The sequence below is a fragment of the Hyperolius riggenbachi genome, chromosome 5, assembly GCF_040937935.1.
Source record: "Hyperolius riggenbachi isolate aHypRig1 chromosome 5, aHypRig1.pri, whole genome shotgun sequence".
Classification (NCBI taxonomy): Eukaryota; Metazoa; Chordata; class Amphibia; order Anura; family Hyperoliidae; genus Hyperolius; species Hyperolius riggenbachi.
Window position 1 is genome coordinate 292145930 of NC_090650.1, and position 19704 is coordinate 292165633.

Sequence of the window (19704 nt, forward strand, 5' to 3'; positions counted from 1 at the left end):
GGGTGAGACGCACCGCTATCTGCACATGCGGTGGTCTCCCCGCGCCTGGTCAGACTGTCAGTAGCAGGCCTGTGCGCGCAAACCGCCGCGTCAGACGCAGTGGTTTCTCCGCGTTCCGCTATGCCAGCCGCGGAAACAGCCACCTCATCCTGCGTCCATGGGGCGGCTTTTCCGCGTTTCTTCACATTTCTGTAATATTTTGCAACTGGGTCGCTGGTCACTAATATCTATTGACAATAAATACTGTACTATTACGTTTTAGGACATAATCATACAGTTTACTCACACTATTCTGATTTATGTCAATCAGCCAACAGTCTACCAGAGCTAGTGGCAAGCACTTTATTTAAACCCGACTACAAGGTTTGACAAGATAACTAGATACAAAAATTTAGAGAAATCTACTCAGAATAACAATGTTTTATTAAAGTGACTCTGTAACAAAAATTACAAAGTTTTTTCTACCATCCTACAAATTCCTAAACCTATTCTAATGTGTTCTGGCTCACTGCAGCACTTTGTACTATTACAGTCTCTGTAATAAATCAATGTATCTTTCCCCTGTCAGACTTGTCGGCCTGTGTTGGGAAGGCTGCCAACTGTTCCGTGCAGGTCTGTTCATCTATGCACACTCCAGTGTGTGTTTTATTTACATAAGCCAGCAGCTTCTCTGCTATCTTATCAGTGATAGAAGAGAGCTGGATAAAAATCCTCCTCTGTAGGCTGTGAAAGTAGCTGGCTGACACATACTGAGGGATTACAAACACAGGCACAGGCAGAGCTGTCTGCAGGAAGCCTGTAATGTTCAGTGCATGAGAGAAGAAGGGGACAGAAGGTAAACACACAAATGATCTTTTGAGATTCAAAAGGAAAGCTGTATACAGCCTGCTTGTGTATGGATGTATTTTCTATGTGTGGACATATTGTACATCAATCTACTTCCTGTTTTGGTGGCCATTTTGTTTGTTTATAAACAAACTTTTTAAAACTGTTTTTGACTACTTTTAATGCGGCGGGGAGTGGCGAAATTGTGACAGAGGGTAATAGGAGATGTCCCCTAACACACTGGTATGTTTACTTTTGTGCGATTTTAACAATACAGATTCTCTTTAAACTAACCCACCTGTCATGTATTGAGCTTTAGAGAAAATGTTGAATTTTGAATGGATTACATGTTTGAAGCAGTTATGCAATTAATCACTGTGCATGTATGTATGCCACACCCCTTTAGCACCTCTCTTCAACTTGCTCTAAAGGTTTGTAAGTAATAATGCTACACAAATCTTCAGGTCAGTTTATATCTAATAGTGTTGGGGATTGTTTGTGTGTGTGTAGGGGACTAACAGCATAGCCTCTGCATGAAATTTGTGACAAGTAACTTTTTTTCTCTCTCTCTTTTAATTTGTTTGAGGGAAAGATACTAAGTGTAAGATTGAACTGTGGCTGCTATGAAATAAGTCATTGTGCATGTATGCGTGTCTGAAAGGCTGCTAAAATGTGTTTATTATTACTTTTAATACAAACATCACTTAACATTTCTAATTAATAAGTATGCTTGTCCATTTAAGTTATGCGCAGGCGCAGAACACTCCAGGCAACTGGAGCACGACGGGGGCCCGTGCGTGGCCGAGCTGTATATGTACAGTACAGCACAACTGAGCCAACTGGAGGGAGAGACCGGGCCAGCCAGCGGACGATCGGAGAGGCCTGGGAGGACGGTGAGGGAGCAAATGGCCTAAATGGAGCTGAAGGGAGCCCCAGGTAAGTATAAATGCATTTTAAATTTAATCTCAGGTACACTTTACAAAATACCAGTTTCCTGGCTCTCCTGCTAATTCTCTGCTTCTAATACTTTTAGCTATAGACCCTGAAAAAGCATGCAGATTAGATGTTTCTGATAAGACTAGCTGCATGCTTGTTTCAGGTGTGATTCAGACACGGTACTTTTCCGTTAGCCGGGCGCATCCGGCAGGTGGCGCTAATTACATTAAAAGTTAATTACATTAAAAGTTCCCATTAACACAAAAGTATTAATGTAACCGTTTGGGGGGAGGAGGGGAGGAGGGGGGAGGAGAGCGAGACACAAAGCCGGTGGCTTGATCTGTTACATTGCCGCCGGCCTATTTGTCATTTAATTAACTCACTTTTTTAATACACATTTGGCCGCAGCGAGCCGGCCACTTCAAACACTATACATTTGGGGACATTAACATTTTAAGTGACGTCAAGTATTAATGTAATTAGCGCCACCTGCCGACAAGCGGTTACATTAACACTTTTGTGTTAATGTGAACTTTTAATGTAATTAGCGCCACCTGCCGGATGCGCCCGGCTAACGGAAAAGTACCTCAGACACTACTGATGCCTGAATGATCAGCGGGCAACCAGTATTGTTAAAAAAGTAAACAAATATGGCAGCCTCCATTTACCTCTAGTGTCAGGTTCCCTTTATTACCACATCTCCTAATACAAAGCACAGGTCCCTCATTTTTGCACTGCTGGAGGTAATATAAAACGCTTCAGAACCAGTTCATACGTGGGATAGGTACATAAGCTGCCATACACTACAGAACAGCATTTCATAAAAGATCAAATCTACCTTTTATCATGCAATCACCTGAGCAAATGAATGGTAAACAATGTAACATTGCAGATTTCATCATTTACACTCTCCGGCTTTGCTTCAGCGGTTTAGTTGAAACCTAAAACACAGACTAGGTGCATTGAAAACAATAAAGCCCTCATAAGTTTGTGCATTGAAAAAACCCAAGAGATCCCGCTGAGCAATTGCCAGAACATGGTACAGAGAATGTCAGATTTCATTCTCGGCAGACAACTACAACAACTGATGCCTTGTAGTCAAAAGGCTGTTAAATTACCTTTGAAGGGTTACTGGCAGCCTGAACGTTCTTCTCATTTTTATTTAGTTCCAAAAGGCTCTTGGACTTTGTGCTGATTGCCCTAACTGACAGCACAGGAAATCTGGACTTTGTAAACACAGCACTGCTGTATTGAATTACAGGTAACAAGTGTGTAATCAACCTGCTCAGCCTAACCTTTGTAAGGAGCCTCTCTTCATCCAGACACAAAGTGTATGTTTCAGTGCAGGAAATCAATTAGACATTAAAGCAGTTGATAATATAAAATGAGATAGATTGAAACACAAATAGCTGATTACTTTTAATGACATTGCGCTTGAGAAAGCACAGCCGCACTTGAATACCATTAAACATTTTATTGACAGCAGTTACACCAAAAGGCACAAATAAAAGCTGGATACGAAGCTTCATTTTCTCCAGCAATATATTTATAAGGGAAAACTCCAAATTTTGGCTTGGCAAGGATAGCAAAACCTAAGGTATTATTGGCAAAAAGAATGATGTCATGAGGGAGCTTTCAGTAATGTGTCTGCCAACTAAATCACCACACAGTTACAGGAATGAGTTCTGTGGCCCTGCTATATCCTCAAATGAATTCCTGCCCATGTGACAGGAACGCACAACTAGCAACTAAAGTATTCAATGTGGTATTTATTTAAAAAAAATATTCCACTATGCAATGCATGTAGTGTATACATGTGTGAGAGACAGATTGGTCTGTAAGGGCACATGACGGGATGCTGGTGGAATACACCGAAAAAAAATCAATATCATATGTCACGTGGTAAATGTGGCACTTCTAGGTAACTACTGTAAGTTGTAGGACAGTGACACATCTGTAGAGCACTTGGTTCTAAATTGTCACCCAAAGGAGTCTTGATCCTTGCAGGCGACTGTAATTGTGCCCAAAACTGGTAATTTTGGTAGAAGTCATGCCTGGGGATTTGGCCATCGCCATAGCCCACAGTGTCATTAACAGTTATGGCAGTGCCAACAGGGTAATTAGGACATTAACTGTATCGGTGGGGAATGCGGTGGTGTTGCGGTAATGGGTATAGTATAGCAGAGCACAGTTTGGCTCTGGAGGCTTAGAAGAGCACAGTTACAGTAATGGGTGTTTGGCTATAGTATAGCAGAGCATCAGGAGTTTCATTTGGGTGCCTGAAAAGGACTGGATAATGACGGAGGCAGTGGTGGGAGCAAGTATCTGGGTATCTGCTGCTCTGCTATGATGTACCCAAACCCCAATTTCATTATACGTTACTATTAGCCGTAAGTAATGGGGAGGTTAGTGTCAGCATTAGGTAGGGGGAGGTTAGTGTTAGGAGTAGATAGGGAGGGGGTTAGTGTTAGGAGTAGATAGGGAGGAGGTTAGTGCTAGGAGCAGGTAGCAGAGATTGGTCAGGAAAGGTGATAATAGTATATCAGTAGCATTACTGATGTTATACTGCCAGCATTACCAGGAACTGGTTATTTTACATGTATGCATTGTGCCTGTGTATACACCTTTACTAATAATTTCTGTATGCAGTATTTCTGCCCTTCTATGTGGATCCATCTGTAGTCCTTAATATATTGTAAGTAGAAATGAAATTGCAAGAGATCAAAGCAAAGTCTTGGGCACAACGTTGTTCTGTAGCCCTCTCTTTCTTCTTATTTTTGATAATAAAAGGAGGAAGAAATGCCCACAAGGCCAATTAGAACCACCCTGCCAAAATAACAATGTCTCTCTACTGAAAGCGGGATCTTGGGCCTATTTGCACTAGTTCTGCATCAGTTTTTCTGGATGCAGATTTCTGGATGTGGCTGCATTCATTGGAGTCAGTTTTTCTGCTTCAGAATCTGATGCAGAAATCTGCAACATGCCATCCATCATTTTTCTGCATCAGAAAAATTGCGTTTTTTGGAAACAGGCCGATAGGCCTTGATTACAGTCAGTTTTTCTGCATCCAGAATCTCAGTGTAGTGGAAACAGACCCTTCCTGCCCTCACCGGACAGATCTTATCCTTTAGTTGCATAATATGCAGCTATTCTCCACTCTATATTTGTTGCAGTAATAAACCAGGCACGTCAGTTTAGACATGCAAGCATAGCCTTTCCAGCTCTCCTCCTCTGCATTCTGCTACAGACACTAGTCTTCAGATTCATGACCACTGAAATAACTTGTTATTCACATTCTACAGTGTGCTGAGCTATTGTGCCAGCCAAACAGAGTGCTCTAACTAGATTCACATTGATAATATATGGCCATAATTCTGTTCAATTAAAAACATATTTCAACAGAAGCCCAGAATATGATGACTGCTCTATGCATTTTAATAACACAGAGTACAGATCTGTGCTTATAGTAAATGCACATTGCTTAAAAGGAATCAGAATTATATTTTACATAAATAAAGACTGATCATATTAAGACAAAATTCAGCGTGGCCTGGATGAATCCTATTGGCATAAGTTGGAATCTTCTGACAATTCTATTACACTTGAAACAAAGAGTTATTGCACCTAGATTAATTCTAATCATTTAGAAATGCACTCATTAATTTTCATATCTAGAAGACAAAATTCTTTATGCCAGCCATGTACAGCCTGAAACGCTCAAGTGATCAAAGAGCTTTATGGGCAAAGTGGGCATTAAAGGGGCCCTCTGCATGTAGAGAAAGCCTCATTATAATGCAAAGACTTTCCTAAAATATCTGTGGGTGTCCAGAAATCATTCCAACAAACTAAATGAATAAAGGTCCATGTATCACAGTTTCTTCACAAAGAAATCTAATACTGGGCCCCACATGTAGAAGTAGTAGATTCCAAATGACCACCATAAAACAAAAAAAGATCCTTTACAGTATGTGCAACATGAAAATAAATGTAAAGGCAACTCTCACAGGCCATATCATATGATAGCAATAACTACTGAAAGGTGGATGATATAACAGTAGCATACAACCTGCAGTGAGAAGATTTTGCAGTAAATCCAGGACTACCGGAATATACATGTGTACATGTTACTGAGATGAGTGAGATACTTACCTCAGTAGTAAGAAGCCTCTGGATAGTTCATATGCTTCCTGGATCCTCATTCAGCCCACCATTCAAGCAATGGGTCCCTCTATAACTATTCCACTCAGAGAGTGGCATGCTCAAGTAAGGTCTGCGCATGCACAGTGGAGGGAGGCACTAATGTACAAAGGAAGAAACCTGAGCATGAGTGCTTCCTTCCACTGGACATGCACGGATTTGGACTCATGCATGCTAAGTGTGGATGTGCATGTTCAGGGCCGGAAGAGACACCCATCGCTGGAACAGTGATCTGTGGAAGGATCCAGGCGTACGAGAGAGAACGGCGCCGGAGACTTGGGCGCAGGACACAGCCAGTATATGGCTAATCCTGCTGCCGCACAAGTCCGGGCCGTGTTAATTACTATTCCCCCTCCAGGCCGACATGGATAGTGGGGGAATGAAATAATTCGGCTTCCAGCAATAGCTGGAAGCCGAATTATTGTTTTAAAAGCAACTTCAGATCCGTCTTCTGACGGCGCTGAAGTTACTCCATGTGCCTGCAATAGCCGTAGTTCCTATTACGGCCTATGGTGGCGCCGGCTGCGCCCAAGTCTCCTGCGCTGCTGCGCCCAAGTCTCCAGCGCTGGATTTACCGTGTTCGGGATCCAGAAAGCCTCTGGACTATCTAGAAGCTTTCCATTACTAGCGTATTTTTTCTTTTGCTTTACTTATAACTTCAGGATTGCTTTAATTGTTGATTCTCTATAAAGTTTGCTAGAATCGAGTGCGTATTCCAAGATGAGTATTCAACGAGAATACTTAGTTAGAAAAGACTGAAATCCCCACATATTCAAACCCAAACCAACTATTCACACATAATTCAACAGTTACATTTCTGTTCCCCTTGGCTGCAGAGCCAGCATTGCCCTATGCAAAGTGAAATGCTTGAAGATGGTGCCTGAAAGTTTCCAGGCCATACTAGGAACTCTCCTTGTGGACAACAGTATGTGATTTACAGCATGCGGTTTCTAAGACCACCAAATATCATTCAATTTCATGTTGCTGGCTTTGATTTGAGCTTCTTCTTAGCAATGAAGTTAATAAGTTGCCACACTAATTAAACTGTCAACTAGAAAAGACCCTGCAAAATATTATGCATAACCCTTTTCTAGACTTCTGCATCTTTCACTGCTTTAAACCGATTAAAACAGTCCTTGGGAACTCTTTTCCATTCACTGTAGACTGATGTAACCTTTTGATCTTTAACGAGTTTGTCCCTGTCCAGATCCTTGATTTTAAGTCCAATTTCATGTGCCCTTTCCTATCTGTAGCTAACTGTGATTAATAGCATATGTATCAGTCAGTGTTCAGTGTCAGAATTTGCCATCAAACTACACAGCATTGCTAAGAACTATTCATTTTTATAGTGTTTTTTTTCTCTTTTTACCATAAAGGAGAAATAAAAACAGAAAAAATATTAAACTGCAACTTCAGATCTTTTTGTTTTGTTTTTGGTCTTTTGAATTTGGCTGTCATTTACAACAACAACAAAAAAAACAATACCTTTTATGTATCCATGGCCTTTTACATAAACAAGCATAAAATGCAGGGCTGGAACTTTACTTTGTACATAAACATCTCTTGTCCCTCACTTCACATCCTCACAATAATGAATCCAAGAACTCTCACAAACATCAGCCCTCTTCTGTAGAGATGGGCCGAACGGTTCGCCGGCGAACGGTTCCAGGCGAACTTTGGTGGTTCGCGTTCGCCTGCAGCAGGCAAACTTTTGCGGAAGTTCGATTTGCCCCATAATGCACTATGAGGGTCAACTTTGACCCTCTGCATCACAGTCAGCAGGCACATTGTAGCCATTCAGGCTACACTAAGCCCTGGAGCCCCGCCCCCCCCCCTTATATAAGGCAGGCTCGCTGGCCATGACACTCACTCGTGTGCCTGCTGCAAATAGACAGACTAGGGGGAGCTGCTGCAGATTTTTACCTCCTAGGGAAAGATTAGTTAGGCTCTTGGCTTGCTCCTGGCTGATTGTTATTGCTAAAATAGCACCCCTCAACAGCTCTTTTGAGAGCTAATGTTTTCCTGATGTGTTTTTTTGTGTGTGTGTTGCTCACTGACACTGACATTATACAGACCTATCTGTTGCAGCTGGACCTTGGTAATTGTTATTACTGTGCCAGCCAGGCCCTGCCTAACTATCTATACTGGGACACCTACCTATGCCTACCTAACTACTGGGGCACCTACTTACCTATACGGGGACACCTACCTACCTACCTATACTAGGGGACCTACCTATGCCTACCTACCTATACTGAGACTCCTACCTATGCCTAGCTAACTAATGGGACACCTACCTATGCCTACCTACCTATACTGGGACTCCTACCTATGCCTAGCTAACTACTGAGGCACCTACCTATGCCTACCTACCTATACTGGGACTCCTACCTATGCCTACCCACCTATACTGGGACTCCTACCTATGCCTAGCTAACTACTGGGACACCTACCTATGCCTACCTACCTATACTGGGTCTCCTACCTATGCCTAGCTAACTACTGGGACACCTACCTATGCCTACCTACCTATACTGGGTCTCCTACCTATGCCTAGCTAACTACTGGGACACCTACCTATGCCTACCTACCTATACTGGGACTCCTACCTATGCCTAGCTAACTACTGAGGCACCTACCTATGCCTACCTACCTATACTGGGACTCCTATCTATGCCTACCTACCTATACTGGGACTCCTACCTATGCCTAGCTAACTACTGGGACACCTACCTATGCCTACCTACCTATACTGGGTCTCCTACCTATGCCTAGCTAACTACTGGGATACCTACCTATGCCTACCTACCTATACTGGGACTCCTACCTATGCCTAGCTAACTACTGAGGCACCTACCTATGCCTACCTACCTATACTTGGACTCCTATCTATGCCTACCTACCTATACTGGGACTCCTACCTATGCCTAGCTAACTACTGGGACACCTACCTATGCCTACCTACCTATACTGGGTCTCCTACCTATGCCTAGCTAACTACTGAGGCACCTACCTATGCCTACCTACCTATACTGGGACTCCTACCTATGCCTACCTACATACAAGAAGATAATAAGGTTGTTGCTTCATTGTGGACAGACCACATTTGATCAGCTGGACAGTCACTGTTGTTCTATAATTGAGCTACCACAGCCCGGCGACCATATGGGTTTGAAAACCGCCACGGCCTACACTCTGGCCACGGTGCGCACCAGTCCAGCACGGCCGTCACTACGCAAACAGCTGTTTGCGGTGCGTTACACAGTGAGTTTGGTGTGTCAGTGTGAAGCAGAACTCTAATTACACTCCCTGATTGATGTATACACATGCAAGATGTTTGAAAGCACTTTAGGCCTGCAATTTAGCATTCAATGTGATTTCTGCCCTTAAAACGCTGCTTTGTGTCACATCCAGATTTTTCCCCGGGACTTTGGCCATGTATCCTACTCCACCATGCCCCCCTCCAGGTGTTAGACCCCTTGAAACATCGTTTCCATCACTTTTGTGGCCAGCATATTTTTTTTCTATTTTTCAAAGTTTGCATCCCCATTGAAGTCTATTGCGGAGTCTATTGCGGTTTGCAAACTTTTCTGCGAATCGAACCTTCCGCGAAGGTTCGCGAACCTAAAATCGGAGGTTAGGCCCATCTGTACTCTTCTGCACCATGTCTGCTCTGCTCTGAACCTTGATACCTTCAAGTGTAACCTTAAAGCACATCTCTTCCAGCAGTCACTCTCCAGGGACATATCTACATCAGTCCCAGTACCAGGCAATTGAAAATCTGCCACACAAACTGTGAGGATGGTATTACCGGCTTTACATGCGGGACAATGAATACAAAGAAGAAAGGCCTGATCCATCTATTTTGCCAATGCCGGATAACCCAAGACCCAAGCACTCTGTGTAGGGCATTTCCACTTGTTTGTTTATAACAGACATTGAATTTGTAAAAACCTGTGGCTAGGACTATGGGTCCATGGTAACGAGCCAGCCCTGACCTGCAACTTAGGGTAAAAGCTGGGATGATTGTTCCACTACCGCTGGCTGTAATGTTCTGCTGTCCATGCCGATTGATAATGACTTTGGTTTTATTAGGGATCATTTTTATATATTGTATATACAACCTATGAGGCTCTCCAGTGTGAAGTAAATGTTTGATACCAATAAAACATTAAGGGGGAGTACTCTAGAATTGTTCAGATTTTGCTTCCAGCACTACTGCACTTATAGCGTTTCATCTATATGTATACACTACCCTTCCTACAGATTCTGTGTAGCCACATATCTACAACAGCTTTCTTCTGCACTAGCTGGGGACCTACTGTCTTAATGGCTGTGTTTTCTAACAGTATCTAACATCTCCACTCCCTTCTCAAAATCCTAAGTCGCAAGGACAGGGTACTCTCTCCATAGGTTGTCACTGGTGTAGTGGTTGTACTAAAGCAACATATTTGTATTGCTGAAAAGTGTTATTTACTAGGCATTAATTATGGAATGTATTTACATATTAAGACATCTATCATCACCACACATGTATACACTGCTTTATAAACTACATTGAACAATTCATGGTACTACCTCTCAGAGGGTTTCACAATCTAATTATCACGCTGATACGTGATGAGATAACGTACAAATGTATACACAAACAGTAGTACAGAAAGCGTAGTCAAGATCAGGCCGTAGTCGTACACAAAGTAAGAGGTAACGAGGTACAGAGTAGCAAGGCAATATCGTAGTCAATAAACAGGCAGGGTCATACACATAAGTCAGATGTCAGTCGTATTGTAAGGATCAGGCAATAACGAAGTCAGGGACAGGCCGAGTCGAACACTTGAATCAGATGGCAGTGGTACAGAAGGACGAGACAAGAGCGAGGTCAAGAGGCAGGCAAAAGTCGGTACACAGCTAAATATACAATAAGATGTTGCTTCAATATATTACGATAATATATAACTACAAAATACAAGACCGACTAACTAGAGTACATATATATTGCACGTCTACACAATATATTAATGTAGCTCTTGAATCTCACTAGCTAGGCCAAGAACCAGCAAACTGATTAGTATCAAGGCCAACGAGTAAGTGAATACTCTGGTCTTAAATACTCAGGAGGCAGAGCACAAGCCCAGCCCCCAGAAATGACAGCACCTCCTGCAAAACGGTGTAAGCTGATGACATCACAGGCCTCCTCAGCCAATAATGACAGCTCTGAGCTGCACGCGTCCTGCCAGAACCAACACGCCGACCCACATCTATAGGGGAACCGAGGATGCCATCATTCTGATTCAGGTCTACAGGGAAGCCGGGGATGCATTTGATCAAAGAGGAAGAGGAAGCTTGCTCCAGCTACTACAAACTATCAGAGCAGCTTGCAGAGACCATACCAGGTAATTTTGTTACACTAACGTTCCCCCACACGCATAATAGGGTTCATTTGATAGATGCCTCCTGATCCACTAGTAATTATTTTGCACAGGACAGGAAACCCACAAAGCAAGCAAAATATGGGAAGAACATGTACAAATATCACACAGATAGTGTCTTTCTGTTTCACGCTCAGGAACCTTGGATTGAAAGACAGAGATGTGAGGCACTTAGACACCAGGGTACCCATTTCTTCAATGTTTCCATTGCACTGCCCATTAAATACTTGTTTCCACTCAGGGGCGTAACTAGAAATCACTGGGCCCCCCTGCGAATATTTGGATGGGCCCCCCCCCCCCCCCATAGGTGCCAAATAATCATAATGGGGCAGCGTTTCACTGTAAATTAATTGTAAAGTGGGCAGCATTTTACCAGACAATCGTAATGTGGGCCAGAAAATCGTAATGTGGGCCTTTAGAAAATCATAATGTGGGCAGAGTTCACCAGAAAATCGTAATGTGGGCACCAGTCACCAGAAAATTGTAACGTGGACAGCATTCACCAGACAATCGTAATGTGGGCAGCGTTCACCAGAAAATCATAATGTGGGCAGAGTTCACCAGAAAATCATAATGTGGGCAGAGTTCACCAGAAAATCATAACGTGAGCAGCAGTCACCAGAAAATTGTAACGTGGACAGCATTCACCAGACAATCGTAATGTGGGCAGCGTTCACCAGAATATCGTAATGTGGGACAGAAAATCGTAATGTGGGCAGAGTTCACCAGAAAATCGCAATGTGGGCAGCAGTCACCAGAAAATCGCCATGTGGGCAGCAGTCACCAGAAAATCGCAATGTGGGCATCAGTCACCAGAAAATCCTAATGTGGGCAGCAGTCACCAGAAAATCGCAATGTGGGCAGCAGTCACCAGAAAATCCTAATGTGGGCAGCATACACCAGAAAATCGTAATGTGGGCAGCAGACACCAGAAAATCGCAATGTGGGCAGCAGACACCTGAAAATCGTAATGTGGGCAGCAGACACCAGAAAATCGTAATGTGGGCAGCAGACACCTGAAAATCGTAATGTGGGCAGCAGACACCTGAAAATCGTAATGTGGGCAGCAGACACCTGAAAATCGTAATGTGGGCAGCAGGCACCTGAAAATCGTAATGTGGGCAGCAGACACCTGAAAATCGCAATGTGGGCAGCAGACACCTGAAAATCGTAATGTGGGCAGCAGGCACCTGAAAATCGTAATGTGGGCAGCAGTCACCAGAAAATCGTAATGTGGGCAGCAGACACCTGAAAATCGTAATGTGGGCAGCAGGCACCTGAAAATCGTAATGTGGGCAGCAGACACCTGAAAATCGTAATGTGGGCAGCAGTGACCAGAAAATCGCAATGTGGGCAGCAGTGACCAGAAAATCGTAATGTCTGCAGCAGTCACCAGAAAATCGTAATGTGGGCAGCAGACACCTCAAAATCGTAATGTGGGCAGCAGACACCTGAAAATCGCAATGTGGGCAGCAGACACCTGAAAATCGTAATGTGGGCAGCAGACACCTGAAAATCGTAATGTGAGCAGCAGACACCTGAAAATCGCAATGTGGGCAGCAGACACCTGAAAATCGTAATGTGGGCAGCAGGCACCTGAAAATCGTAATGTGGGCAGCAGGCACCTGAAAATCGTAATGTGGGCAGCAGGCACCTGAAAATCCCCCTCCAGCTAGTCAATGTGTGTGGGCAGCTGGCAGCGGGCAGCAGCGGGATACATACCTTCTTCCTTGCGTTCCATCGCCGCCTTCTCGCTCTAGCGGCTGACGTCACTTCCGCTTCCGGAAGTGACGTCAGCCGCTAGAGCGAGAAGGCGGCGATGGAACGCAAGGAAGAAGGTATGTATCCCGCCGCCGCTGCCCGCTGCCCACACACATTGACTAGCTGGAGGGGAGCGCAGAGGGGAGAGCCCCGAGGTGAGGGAGAGGGGGGAACTTCCCCTCTCCCCGCCGACTGTGGGCAAGGCTTTCCCCTCATGCTGCCACCCCTCCAGCCCCCAAAAAACGGCCCCAAGCGGGCCCCAGGGGGGGGCCGGGCCCCCCCCCGCGGGCGCAGGCGCTGCAGGGCCTATTGCTACGCCCCTGTTTCCACTAGCAGCCAGTGTTCTAGGATGCGAAGCGGCATTCTGGGCGACATGTAGGTATGTTTCTGGGATAAGTGTGCGTCATGTTGAGGGGCGCTATGTTTCTCCTTGGAGCATTGCATGCATTAAATTTGGATTCTGTGCGTGTTCACTGTCCAAGAATCGAACACAGTGGAAAGAGGGCCTAACTGTACATGTACTTGTTACTCACTATTGTCTGTACTACACCCTCTACAGTGCTATAGAAGACGGTGGTGCTATTTCAATAAACTTACAAATAGACTTTAACAAGCCATACCCAACCAAAGACATAGCTTACCTGCCATAGAGTGGCTGGATAGTGTACTGGTTAAGGGCTCTGCCTCTGACACAGGAGACCAGGGTTTAAATCTAGGCTCTTCCTGTTCATTAAGCCAGCACCCATTCAGTAGAGAGACCTTGGCCAAAACTCCCTAACACTGCTACTGCCTATAGAGTGTGTCCCAGTGGCTGCAGCTCTGTCACTTTGAGTCCACCAGGAGAAAAGCGCAACATAAATGTCCCGTTTCTTGTCTAGTCTACCATATATAGTGATGATCGATGAGATGCAAATATTCTGTGTCTGCATGACAATTGCAAGCAGCTTGGTACTCGGCCGAGGCAATGATGCAGCTAATGCATTGTCTGAATTCCTAGCTGAATGCACTTTAAATGTAAACTCTGAATATTTGTGTCTCCTTGATCAACACTTACCATATAAACACAAAGAATTGATTCTGCAGCCTTGGAAAAAAAGTAGCATAAATAAAAATTAGAAAATATTTGAGAACCTGAAAAAATATTTCCAACATTTGTTCTACCCCCTAAAAAGAGCTCAGCACACATACCCAATACCTGTCAACAGAATATAGCAAATACTGTAAATGTGCTTCCTTCCTACCCAAACCGCCCACCTCCCATTTACTTATGCGGCTCCATAACTGACAAAATATGACAAGATCAGCCTGCAATTATAACCAAGACATCAATTCACACAATAATGCAGCTGCTTTCAATGCACAAAACACTTCTTTGACTGACTCATTCATTTGCTTAAAGAAATTTATATCCAATTCTCAATTACAAGTGCTCTGGATGCTCTAGATCCAAATGAATATAGATTTCACTTTGCACAAACCCTATAGTGTGTTACTGAAAGGCACAGACGAAACGCAAAGCTTCTCACAAAGGAACATGAATGATAAACTGCCAATCAAATTGATGTGCTTTATACTGTGCCTGTCTTGACACCAACAGCTGTGACAAGAGTCAGTCTCTTTGATGCATTTATAAAGCTAAAGGAAATGGCTCACAATGAGGTGTTTAAATCACTAGTTTTAACAGCCGTGGAGAAAATAAATAGAAGGTTCATTTGGAGGACTACAAACATCTCAAGTTCATATCAGCAAAAACTAATTTAATCAATAAGCCTTGTGAAAATAAGAATAAAATATTTCCAACTTGCGTGGAATTAGAGAGAAATAGCTGCTGTGCCAGTTATAAAATTAAGACTATACAGACAGTCTTCATCCATACTGATTGCTGCCATCGTGGATGAGGGAATGGTTTTAAATAAATCAGTGTCTGAAATTGAACTATGACAGGTCATCCAGTGTGGATATAAAATACTGACTGTTCAGTTTCTGGTGATCTCTGGAACCATCTTCCCATTAGTCCCCTAGCCTTTCCTATCCAATCATTGCTGTCTGCTATGTTCTTATCTAAAAGCTCTGCAGGACCAACTCATGGCCAGTTTCAGATGATGGTGGTCACTCATGTTAGTCTCATTTCTCAGCACTGTTGAGTGAAGCATCAACCAATCAATCAATCAATCAATCAATCAAATTGAATTTCTTTGTTATCAGTCATTACTAGCCATTGTAACAAACAGTGGGTTTGTCATGTGCCAGTGCTTCCGGCTAGATTTTAGATGTAGGAAAAGCCAGTGGTTTTTGCGTTGCGATTTTTTTCACAAGTACAAATGCATTATAGTCAATTGAAATTGAAAATCACTGTTCCAGTGGCTATAGTTGAAAACTAAAGATCTGATTCGGCACTTCATGAATGTCCCGTCACTACTGACATGGGAATCAGCATCCTCCTTGCCAATTTCCAGGTCCAGAAGGTTACAACTGCTTCATAAAAATTGGAAAAAAGTTGAAGTTTTATTATATATGTTTAAAGGTGTCAATATACCTCCCAGACGGATTCTCTCTTTTGAAGAAAACTCACTGCATGACATAGTCATCATTACCTCCTGCTGCCTTCTTACTACTTGCTGTATATATTGTGCCCCCTTCTTGTTCGTTTGATCTTATTCAGATCAATGTGTCTGAATCTTCCCATTTCACTCGTTCTATAGCCCCTGATGCATGTCCCAAACCCTTATCCTGTCCATGCCTCCCTAGTCATTGTACCACCAATGTTTGCTTATACAATCTCCACTCTTCTATGTCTCCATATTTTGCATACCCCCCAACTACCCCATGTCCTCATTATGTTTATTTCACCATTCTCCCTGTGCCCTCCATTTTGTTTATAATACCCACTCATCTTCCTGTGCCACTTATGTTGATCATAGCATTGACCCGCATACCTTTATCCTGTCTATACTTCTGCCCATAACACCACCAAGTCAGTGTGTCTTCTCTTACCTTATTTGAGGTCAGTGTTATTGACATCTACATGGATGTGATGACAGTTACTAGTGAGCGATCTACCTGAAAAGGTGGCCCTCATATACTGGATCCCACTGTGCATTTAGTAATCACAGTAACTACAGTTGCAGGTGGTGGTTATGAAGCCACAGTATGGCCTCAATTCACAGAGCTTTATCAAACACTTTATCAAACGTTTGATAATTTTCCTCATGGGTAAAATCTGATTTTGAATTCACTAAGGTGTTATAGATGTATCTAATGTTGTATCGATGATATGATCAATAAATCTATAACACCTTAGTGAATTCAAAATCAGATTTTACCCATGAGGAAAATTATCAAACATTTGATAAAGTGTTTGATAAAGCTCTGTGAATTAAGGCCTATGAGCAGGCTCGGACAGAGCCGCCGAACCACCGACGGTCCCATCGGTGGGCCCCGACTGCCCCTCCTCCTGGGGGCCCCTAGAAGGGGTGCGCTGGAGGGGAAAGCCGCGGGGAGGGCAGCCCGACTGTTTTTTTTTTATGTCCCTTAAAAAAAACTATTTTCCCCGGGGGGGCCCCCTCCTATCCTCCCCCTCCCTCACCTCGGAGGGCCCCCCTCCTGTTACGAGCGGCGGTAGAGCGGCGGGTACAGCAAAGTTCCGGCGAGGTATAGCAGAAGATAGAGGTCCAGCTGCCTCCCGGGCTACGCTGTCTCCTCTATGCCGCTCGCACTGCTTCCTGGTTTAGTGCGCGGCAATTACAAAGGAGACAGCGACTGGGAGGCAGCTGGACCTCTATCTTCTGCTTTACCTCGCCGGAAGTTTGCTGTACCCGCCGCTCGTAACAGGAGGGGGGCCCTCCGAGGTGAGGGATGGGGGAGGATAGGAGGGGGCCCCCCCGGGGAAAATAGTTTTTTTTTAAGGGAAAAAAAACAACAACAAAAAACAGTCGGGCTGCAATCCCCGCGGCTTGTAATTGGAGGGGGGACACCCAGGTGAGGGGGAGCATAGGAGTCGGGGCCCCCACTGGCTACCCACCCGGCTACCTAACTGCCCACCCGGCTATCTAACTGCCTACATTCCCACCCGGCTACCCTTCTGCCTACCCTCCCACCCGGCTACCTAACTGCCTACCCTCCCACCCGGCTACCTAACTGCCCACCCGGCTACCTAACTGCCTACCCTCCCACCCGGCTACCCTTCTGCCTACCCTCCCACCCGGCTACCTAACTGCCCACCCGGCTACCTAACTGCCTACCCTCCCACCCGGCTACCTATCTACCCACCCGGCTACCTAACTGGCTGCCCACCCGGCTACCTATCTACCCACCCAGCTACCTATCTGCCTACCCTCCCACCCGGCTACCTAACTGCCCACCCGGCTACCTAACTGCCTACCCTCCCACCCGGCTACCCTTCTGCCTACCCTCCCACCCGGCTACCTAACTGCCCACCCGGCTACCTAACTGCCTACCCTCCCACCCGGCTACCTATCTACCCACCCAGCTACCTATCTGCCTACCCTCCCACCCGGCTACCTAATTGCCCACCCGGCTACCTAACTGCCTACCCTCCCACCCGGCTACCTATCTGCCCACCCGGCTACCTATCTGCCCACCTGGATACCTATCTACCCACCCAGCTACCTATCTGCCCACCCGGCTACCAAACTGCCTACCCTCCCACCCGGCTACCTATCTACCCACCCAGCTACCTTTCTGCCCATCCTCCCACCCGGCTACCTATCTGCCCACCCGGCTACCTATCTACCCACCCAGCTACCTATCTACCCACCCAGCTACCTATCTGCCTACCCTCCCACCCGGCTACCTATCTGCTCCCCCGGCTACCTATCTACCCACCCAGCTACCTATCTGCCTACCCTCCCACCTGGCTACCTAACTGCCCACCCAGCTACCTAACTGCCCACCCAGCTACCTATCTGCCCACCTGGCTACCTATCTGCCCACCTGGCTACCTAACTGCCTACCCTCCCACCCGGCTACCTAACTGCCCACCCAGCTACCTATATGCCTACCCTCCCACCCGGCTACATAACTGCCTACCCGGCTACCTATCTGCCTACCATGCCATGGGCGTCCCTACATAGGGCAAAATGGGGCATGCGCACTCCCCTGGCTAGCTGCTGCCCCCCCCTAGCTACCCGGACGTGGCTGGCCCGCCCGCCCTGGGGTGGCAGCGGAGAGAGAAAAGAAGCGGCAGGCACAGCGGCGCTGCCTGCCGCATCACTTAATTCTAAAGGGGGGAGCGAGAGAGGGGGAGCCCCAAGGTGAGGGAAGGGGGAGGGGGAAACGTCCTCCCTTCCCCACCGCTTCTCTTCTCTCTCCGCTGCCACTGAGGACACCTATAGATCTGGCTATTTAAACTGGGGACACCTATAGACCTGTCTATCTATACTGGGGGGCCCTGTCACTACCTAAACTAGGGGCTCCTGTCACTACATACACTGGGGGGGGGGGTCCCTGTCACTGCATACACTGGGGGGCTCCTGTCATACCTAAACTGGGGGTACCTGTCACTAACTGAACTGGGGGGGTGCCTGTCAATACCTGAACTGGGGGCACCTGTCACTACCTGAACTGGGGGGCCCTGTCACTACCTAAACTGGGGGCTCCTGTCACTACATACCCTGGGGGGCACCTGTTACTACCTTAACTGGGGGGCACCTGTCACTACAAACACTAAGGGCTCCTGTCACTACCTAAACTGGGGGGTATCTGTCACTAACTAAACTGGGGGGGCTCCTGTCGCTACCTAAACTTGGGGGTCCTGTCACTACCTAAGCTGGGAGGCTCCTGGTGCTACCTAAACTAGGGTGCACCTGTCACTACCTAAACTATCCAGGCCAGCCCAGCATCACCACCAGCCAACCAGCCCAGAATCACTGTCAAAAAGGCCATAGCATCACCACCAACAGTCAGGCCAACATTTACTTCAACCAGCCAAGTACAGCCCAGCATCACCGCCAGGCCGGCCACAGCATCACCGCCAGGCCTTTCAGCCCACACATCATCCCCAATCCAGCCAAAAACAGTATTGCCTGGCACAGCAGCCAGTAGAGGAGAATTCAGAAGCCAGGTGAGAGGTGTCTACCATATTAAGTGGGCATTCTGCCTATTTATGTGAAATGCTGTTTATTTATGTGCCTCATGACTGCTGAATTTGTCTTGTTGGGGGCCTCATGGTTACTGAATGTCTTGTTGGGGGCCTCATGATTGCTGAATTTGTCTTGTTGGGGGCCTCATGATTGCTGAATTTGTCATGTTGGGGGCCTCATGATTGCTGAATTTGTCTTGTTAGGGGCCTCATGATTGCTGATTTTGTCTTGATGGGGGACCTCATGATTGCTGAATTTGTCTTGTTGAGGGTCACATGATTGCTAACTGCGAGACTATGGAAAAAGCTGAATCATCATCATATGAGACAATAGCTACTTTTTAAAACAGAAAATAAAACTGGGAGGTTCTAAAAAAAAAAATAAAAAAAAAAAATACATTTTTCAGGAGTTGGATGGATGAAATTGTTTATCTTCACAGTTTATTTTCAACTTGG

The 19704-nt window shown here is 45.5% G+C and overlaps 1 protein-coding gene across 1 annotated transcript in view; it reads right to left on the reverse strand.

The window, feature by feature from the left end:
* Positions 1 to 19704, reverse strand: part of ZNF407 (zinc finger protein 407) — a 716766-nt gene that overhangs the window by 151125 nt on the left and 545937 nt on the right. The gene's annotated exons all lie outside the window — the stretch shown is intronic.